Source organism: Alligator sinensis, unplaced genomic scaffold, assembly GCF_000455745.1.
Source record: "Alligator sinensis unplaced genomic scaffold, ASM45574v1 scaffold113_1, whole genome shotgun sequence".
Classification (NCBI taxonomy): Eukaryota; Metazoa; Chordata; order Crocodylia; family Alligatoridae; genus Alligator; species Alligator sinensis.
In genome coordinates, this window is record NW_005842918.1 from 210,385 (window position 1) to 218,716 (window position 8,332).

The following is an 8,332-nucleotide window of genomic DNA, read 5'->3' on the forward strand; positions in this document are numbered from 1 at the left end:
GGGTTGAGGGAGCCCGGACACCTGGGTTCTCCCCCAGCTGTAAGAGGGGATGGGGCTCTGGTGGGAAAAGTGGGGGAACTGGCAGCCTGGATGCCTGCGTTCTGCCCCAGCTCTGGAGACTTCCAAGCAGAGACAAGATAGGCAAATAATCAGAACGACAATAATCATCACACTCATTAGAGCTTCTCCATCCGATTAATTAATACAGGCCCTGATACAACTGAGTCTTCATTCCCAGCCTGCATATTCATTACCCCAACACAAATACTCCTTGTGATCTTTGATGTGAATAGCAACATTGACAATGGATCCCCAAGGTGAGGAATTAATAGTGTTCCGGGTATGTTATTTAATAATAATAACTATCCTATCCTACTACACTACACTGTATTATACTTTACTATGTTATACTATACTGTAGGGGTACACTGATAGACATTTTGGGGGCTGATACCAATAGCCGATTTTTAAGGAGGCATATTGGCTGAAACCGATTCGATTTCCAATACAGCTGTGTCCAGATGGTAAGTGTGTTGTGGTGAAAGGGGAGGGGGAGAGTAGGGGTGTTGGCGGGGTGGGGGGAGCAGATCAACGCCCCCCCTGTGGTGAGGGAGGGAGTGGGGCTGGGGCTGGGGTAGGCGGTGTCTAGCTGGGGCAGGCACAGGATGGAGCCAGGACACCTCTGGGGTGCGGGGAGCATGGGGGAGGCAGCTCCTACCGTTGCATGCTGCTCATCTGGCAGCTCATCTGGTGGCTCCCACCGCTTGTCTGGGAAGGCACGGAGGGTGGGGGATGGTGTGTGCCCCCAGATCTGTGCAGAGCAAGGCAGGGCAGGCTTCAACTGTGGGCTAGGGCTGGGGGCTGTGCTGCATTGTGCTCAGGGTGGGTGGTGGCTGTGCTAGGAGGATACTACAGTGTGGGGCTGCAGCCACCCCAAATTTTGCTGTAGCCCCTCTGTGCTTCCACCCAGTGCCAATGCTGCCCCCAGCCCCAGCCTGCAGCTGCAGCCCGCCCACCCTTGCCTTGCTCAGATCTAGGGCCACACCCACCCTGTGCCTTCCTGGATGAGCAGCGGGAGCAATGGTGAAAGTCACCAGATGAGCTGCTGGATGAGAGGCGTGCCCCACCCCAGCCCCAGCCCCAGCCCCAGCCCCAGCCCCACTCCCTTCCTCACTGAAGGGGGCATTGATCTGCTCCCCCATGCCCCTTCCCTCCTCCTCCCCTTTCACCACAGCAGACTTCCCAGGCTGCAAGTAACTCTCCAAGCTGCTGGGCTGTGCTTCTTGCTTCCTGCAGGCTGCGCTGTGGCTGCACACATGCACAAGCATTTATCCCCCAAATTATCTGCTACTGCAGGCTGATTTCTGATAGAATCAATTTTCTTTATATCGGTGCCAATCCCATATAGGACCAATGTATTGGTGCTGCTCTACTGTACCGTACATTATAGTATACTATTATTATTCTCATCATTAATAATATTACTAATAATAAGATAATAATAGTAATAATAAAAGTAATGATCTTATTATTATTCACTACATGCAAAACAGAGATCTCCAGCATAGCAGCAGCTCTGCAGTAAAGGACCTGGGGGTGACAGTGGACAAAAAGCTGAACAGGACCCAGCAGGGTGCCCTTGTTGCCAGGAAGGCTAACGGCATCCTGGGCTGCATCGGTAGGAGTGTTGCCAGCAGATGGATGGAAGTGATCCTTCCCTTTTATTTGACTCTGGCCACATCTGGAGTCCTGTGTCCAGAGTTGGGCCCCCCACTACAGAAAGGATGTGGACACATTGGAGAGAGTCCAATGGAGGGCAACAAAAATGGTGAGGGGGCTGGGGGACATGACTTGTGAGGACAGGCTGAGGGAATTGGGTTGATTGAGTCTGCAGAGTCTGCAGAAGAGAAGACTGAGTGGGGATTGAATAGCAGCCTCCAACTAGGACGCTGCAAAAAGGGCGGAGCTGGACTGTTCTCAGCGGTGGCAGATGACAGAACAAGGAGCAATGGGTTCTAGCTGCAGCAAGAGAAGTTGAGGCTGGATATTAGGAAAAACTGTCACTAGGAGAGGGGTGAAACACTGGAACAGGTTCCCCAAAGAGGTGGTGGAGTCTCCATCCTCGGAGGTGTTAAAGACCCAGGTAGACAAAGCCTTGGCTGGGATGATGTAGTTGGGGCTGGTCCTGCTTGGAGCAGGGGGTTGGACTAGATGCAACCCTCCCTTCCAACCCTCATTCTCTATAAGTCTGTTTCCTGATATTACCATTATCATAATTATTGTTATTTATGACAGGGGGAACAATTATCTCAGAAACAATAATATCAGGGAGAGGTGGCTCGCCCTGTCCATTGGAAGTCAGGCGGAAGGCAGGTTGGATTCATATTCATACCAGGAAGAGTCATTATTCATGGTGGGACTCCATCATTATCATAATGATTATGAAGAAAGTATTATTATACTTATTATTATTACTATGATTATTATTATCATTATTTTTGCTATTATTATTACTATTACTACTAATAACAATATCAATAATACATTCACAACATGCCATTGATAATAGGTGATAATAGCAACAATGGCAATAATAATATTAATAAAATAAAATAACATTAATAACAATAATAAAAATGAATCACTTCATACGTCATTATAATTGTGATGATGCCAGGAATAAAAAGCAGAACATCTGCTGTATAATCATTGGGATAAAGATAAGAGCAATAAAGTCATTATCATGATTATTGAGTTTATGGAGACCCCTGGACACTTGAACTTTGGCCCCTAGACCCCTTGAACTTCAAGGGATTCCTTGAAGTCTTGATCCCTGGACTCCTAGACACGAAACCTTGGAACTCTGATCCCTGGACCCTTGACCTCTGGCTCTTGAACGTTGACCCTTTGAATCCCTGAACTTGGCTGGCTCCATCTCTGACCCCTGGACTCTTCACTTCTGACCCTGGACCTGGATCTCTCGATCTCTGATGACTGAAGTCCAACCTCTGGACCCCTGAACTCGGCCGGCTTGAGCTCTGAGCTCCGCACCCAGATCCCTTGATGAGATTCCGACCTCCTGGCCCCTGAACTTAACCTCTGACCCCGCAAAAGGGCCTGCCTGGTCTCAATGCACCCTCTCCCATCTCTCCATAGTCACTGGCCCATTCTTGACTGGTTCCCACCCCCTGCACAGCCCTGGCTTGGTGCCCGCTGGAGACTCACCCCTGCTAGCCCCAGCCCCCGGGGCCTGGAGCTGTACAGGAGAGAGTGGGACTCACCTGCTTGGAGCGCTGGGCTGGGCTGCGTAATGGGAACGGGGCTTTTATAGCCGAGGGCTTCAGGTGACACTTGCAGAGCTAGATTTCATCACAGTTTCCAGAGACGCATGGCTGCACTGATAGAAGTGGAGATAAGAGGTGAGGCTGTGCCAGGAGCTGGACAAACACCCCCAGGGCACAGCCGGCCCACGCTCCAGCTGGGATTGGGGTTGTGCCAGGTGCTGTACAACCCTCATCCTGGGCACAGCCAGGCCCTGAAATGTGTCATCCCCCCCATCCCCGCTCATAAATGCAGCTCTGGTAGCTTTTGAAGCTGGCTGAATCTCTTGCAGAGCTCCCATTTCTTGAGAAGGAAGGAGGCGGATTCCAGTCCGCCCTGCTTTTAATCCCCTGAACCCCCTCCTCTTTCCCAGGGCTTGGAGAAGAACCCAGGTGTCCAGGCTGCTAGCCCCCTGTTCTCACTGTCCTCCAAGAGCTGGAGGGACCTCAGGTGTCTGGGCTGTAACCCCCCAGACCCTACACCCCTCTCAGAATGGGGGGAAAACCCAGGCATCCAGGCTCCCAGCCTCCAGTCCCCGTTCTCCTCCCAGAGCTGGAGAGAACCCAGTGTCCAGGCTCCCAGCTCCCCCTACTCTAACCTCCCAGACTCCACTTCCTTCCCAGAGCTGGAGAGAACCCAGGTGTCCGGGACCCCCTGATCTCATCCCACAGCCCCCATACCCCTTCTCAGAACAGGGAGAGAACCCAGGCATCCGGGCTCCCCGTCTTCCCCATTCTAACTCACTAGACACCTAGTCCGGCCACCCTGCCCTGCTCCATCTACCCTCCTCTCCCTCTTCCAAGAGAGAACCCAGGTGTCTGGCAGCCCCACTCTGCTCTATCTACCCTCCTCTCTCTCCCAGAGCTGGGAAGGAACCCAGGAGTCCCTGCCATCTTCATCGCAACAATAGCAGCAAACACCTGGATCCTTTTTTGACCTCTCCAGGGTGTTTCTGGCCTCCTGGAGTTGGGGCTGGCCCGGACACCTGGGTCCTTTCTGAACTGTGGCTCTAAGCAAGGGGCAACGAGAGAGGTTATTTTGGGGGGAAAAAGAAGAGAACTGGATATTTTTCACTGGGGGTGGGGGTGGGGAGAAGAATCCAACCCAGTGGCAAAACAGGGGCTGGGTCCATGGAGGAGCCCCTTGAAGCTGGATTCCACACCGGGGCACAATGGCTGCAGGGAAGGGCCGGGGTTTTAGGGCCTGGCTTGGCACGGATCCCGGCGGTGGGACAAAGCGAGCACTCAGCCGGGAACAACGCAGCACTATCACATGTTCCCTTTGGCCAGGAGCCCAAGGCCAAGGCCCCTGGGGGTAGCGGAGAGGCTGTGGGCTGAAACCAGACCCGGGGCCTTTACAGAAGCCTGAGGTCAGTGCCTGGCACGGGGCTGGGAAAGCCGGGGATCAAAGGAACCCAGGCATCCTGCTGGAGGGGCTGTCCCTTGGCTACAACCATGACAACCCCGCTCCAACGCCTTTCTGGCATCTTGGCTCCCAGCCTCCCCCGCTGCTCTGATCTTCCCAGCCCCCACTCCCCTCCCATAGCAGGGAGAGAACCCAGGCATCCGGGCTGCCAGCCCCCCCTGCTCTTACCCCTTAGACCCTGCTAGGTTCCCAGAGCTGGGAGAGAATGCAGGTGTCCCAGCCCAGGGACTGATGCACACAGGCTTGTACATGCATGCACACACCCACGTTCACACATGTGCATGCACACATATACACAGAAACATGCAGGTGCACACACTCACCCACCCACATGCATGCAGGCAGTCATGAACACATGGGCACACAAGTATACACACAAACATGCACACATATGCATACATGCACTTATGCACACACGTATACACATGCATGTAAGTACACATCCACACCTGCACGCTCACACACACACACACACAACATGCACGCACACATACACACATCTGCATACACCCACACACAGAGAGTGTGGCTTGACTCTGATGCTGGACGTTAAGGTCTTGGGGGTCTTTCCACCCCCCAGATTGGAACTGCCCTCATCTCCCTGGGACCCCTGCCCTGGGACTCAGCTGAAGCTGATGCCCCCTGGAGGGGGCTGGCCTTTGCCCTCTGGGCCAGCCAGTGCCCCTGGATTGGGTCCAGATTGGGCTGTTGCCCCACAGCAGGAAAAGCCCTCATCCCTTGAGCCAACCAGTAAACCCTAGAGAAGACAGACCCCGGCCCCAGCCAGTGCCCCCAGGAAGGCAAAGGCCCATCCCTTCACCCCCTGGACATAGGCTTCAGGGTGGTTACGCATGGAAGCACAACCTGGCCTCATTGTTCTGCCCCCCCCCCCCGGGACTGGGCACTATTTGCCCTGGGTGAATAGGCTGGCTTAATCACCCCTGCGGGAATGAATAGGGCCAGCTCCATGACGAGCTAGGGGCATTGTCCGTGGGCTGCTGAGCATATAAGATTGAAGCCGATACTGGCCAGAGAGGCCCCTTTTGTTTCGGGGCCCTTAAATCTTCCCTTGCAGAAGCTTTAACAGCAGGTTTCTGGGCTCAGCCGACTGTCACCGGGCAGGGGGGGGAGGGATTCCTCCCCTCGCCCCTTTCTGTTGCTACAGACATCAGGGATTTATTTTGCCTTCCTCACCAGTAGTGGTTGTTGGCTTCAGCACAGCGGGGGTGGAAATGTACAACCTAGAAGGTTTAGAGAGGGAAAAGTTGGCTGTTAGAGCAGGGAGAAAGGGGAAGAGATTCCTAGATTCATAGATGTTAGGGTTGGAAGGGATTTGAGTAGGTCATCGAGTACTATCTAGGGGAAGTATTGACCCCCTGCCCTGGGCAGGAAAGAGCACTGGGGTCAGATGACCCCAGCTAAATGTTTGTCCAGTCTCCTCTTGAAGACCCCCAAGGAAGGGGAGAGCACCATTTCCCTTGGGAGTCCAGTCCAGATTCTCGCAACCCTTACTGGGAAGGAGATCTTTCTAATGTCCAACCTAAATCCTGCTCTCCATCAAGTTGTGCCCATTGTTCCTAGTTACTCCAGGGGGTGCCCTAGTAAATAGAGCATCTCCTATTCCTTGCTGCCCTCCCCAGTGAATTTATAGGCAGCCACAAGATTACCTCTCAGCCTTCTCTTGCGAAGGCTGAAAAGATCTAGGTCCCTCAGTCTCTCCTTGTAGGGCCTTGCCTGCAGGCCTCTGACCTTGAGTGGCCTCCTCTGGACCCTCTCAAGATTCTCCGCATCCCTTTTGAAGTGTGGCACCCAAAACTGGATGCAGTACACCAACTGTGGCCTGACCAGTGCTGCACAAAGGGGAAGCATCACCTCCCTGGACCTGTCCGTCATGCATCTGCTAATGCATGATAAAGTGCGGTTAGCCTTGTTGGTCACTTTGTCACATTGACGACTTATGTTCATCCTGGAGTCAACTATGACTCCAAGATCCCTTTCTGCTGCTGTGCTGCTGAGAAGGTCATCCCTCAGTCTGGAAGTGTGTTGGTGGTTCTTTTTGCCCAGGTGCAGCAATTTGCACTTGTCTTTGTTGAACTGCATCCTATTTCATTCTGCCCATTTTTCCAACCTGTCCAGATCCGCCCGGATCCATTCTCTACCCTCTGGTGTGTTAACTTTTCCCCATAACTTGGTATCATCTGAGAACTTGGACAGGGTGCTCTCCATGCCATCGTCCAAGTCACTGATGAAGACATTAAATAGCACCAGTCCGAGGACTGAGCCTTGCAGGACTCCACTGCCCACATCTTTCTAGGTCAATACTGACCTGTCCACCACTACTCCCTGGGTGTGACCCCTAAGTCAATTTGCCACCCACCTGACTGTGTAATCATTTACATCACAGCCTGTCAGTTTAGTTACGAGAACGGAATGCCATACTGTGTTGAAGACAAGATTCTTTGCGTGACTCTGATATCTTTTATTAGACCAACTTAAATAGTTGGAAATCAATTATTAATCAAGCTTTCGGGTTCAAAAACCCTTCGTCAGGCTATGGAAGTTTCAGCAGTCGGTGTGTGCTCTTCCTGGATGGAATGAAAAGTGAAGGAGCCAGTGGCTGGGCTGGTATGCATACAAGACAGGTAGTCAGTGAAAATGTAGATTGAGGAGTCAATGGGTGAGAGACAGGCTGGGGGGGAGGAGAAGAGAGAGAAGGGGAATAAAAGTGGAGAGATACCCGGGGAGTCAGATGTCAGGCAGGTTATAATGTGTCATAAATCCAATGTCTATATTTAGTCCATGATTTTTAGTATCCAGGAGGTTGATGAAATGGAGCTCATAGGCTCGTCTCTGGGAAGTGCTGTGTAAGTTTCCCTTGAGGATCAGGACTGAGAGATTGGAGAGACAGAGTGGTTTTCTTGTGAGAAATGTGCCCCCACCGGTAATTGGGTATTTCTCTCTCTGATAGATTTCCGGTGTGTGTTCATTCTGGTGCGCAGTTGTCTGGTCATTCCTACGTATTTTCCATCAGGGCATTTGGTGCATTGGATGAGGTATATCGCATTTCTGGAGGTGCAGCTGTAAGATCCTGGGATGCTGATGGCTCTGTTGTGGGGTGTAGTAATAGTGGGGGTGATGGAGATGTGTTGGCAGGTTTTGCATTTCTTGTCCTGGCACGGTCTGGATCCTTTTGGTGTGTTCTGGGCTTGAGGAAGTTTGCTTCTGGCGATGAGGTTGGCAAGGTTCGGTGCTTGTTTGAAGGCTAGGATGGGTGGCTCTGGGAAGATCTTTTTAAGAGTAGGGTCTCTTTCTAGTATGGGTTGCAATTGTTCGAGGATTTTCCATACAGCTTCAAGGGAGGGGTGATAGGTCATAACCAGCGGTGTGCGATTTGTGGGGGGTTTTCTTCTGTACTGCAGCAGTTCTTCACGTGGTATCCAGGTGGCTCTTTCAACCGTGCGATATACCTCTCTGGAGGAGTGTCCTTGCTGGGTGAAAGCCTTTTTAAGATTGGTGAGGTGGCAATCCCGGGTGTTCTCTTCAGTACAGATGCGGTGGTATTTGAGGGCTTGGCTGCATATCACAG

General features: G+C 52.3%; 1 protein-coding gene across 1 annotated transcript in view; it reads right to left on the minus strand.

Annotated features, from left to right (window-relative positions):
- The window catches only part of LOC112548091 (IgGFc-binding protein-like), a 26,740-nt gene extending 23,371 nt beyond the window's left edge, over window positions 1-3,369 (minus strand). The window contains exon 1 of the mRNA XM_025192384.1: window positions 3,282-3,369. The gene's annotated coding sequence lies outside the window, so the exon portion shown is untranslated. The remainder of the gene's footprint in view (window positions 1-3,281) is intronic.
- Window positions 3,370-8,332: the final 4,963 nt, after the last annotated feature.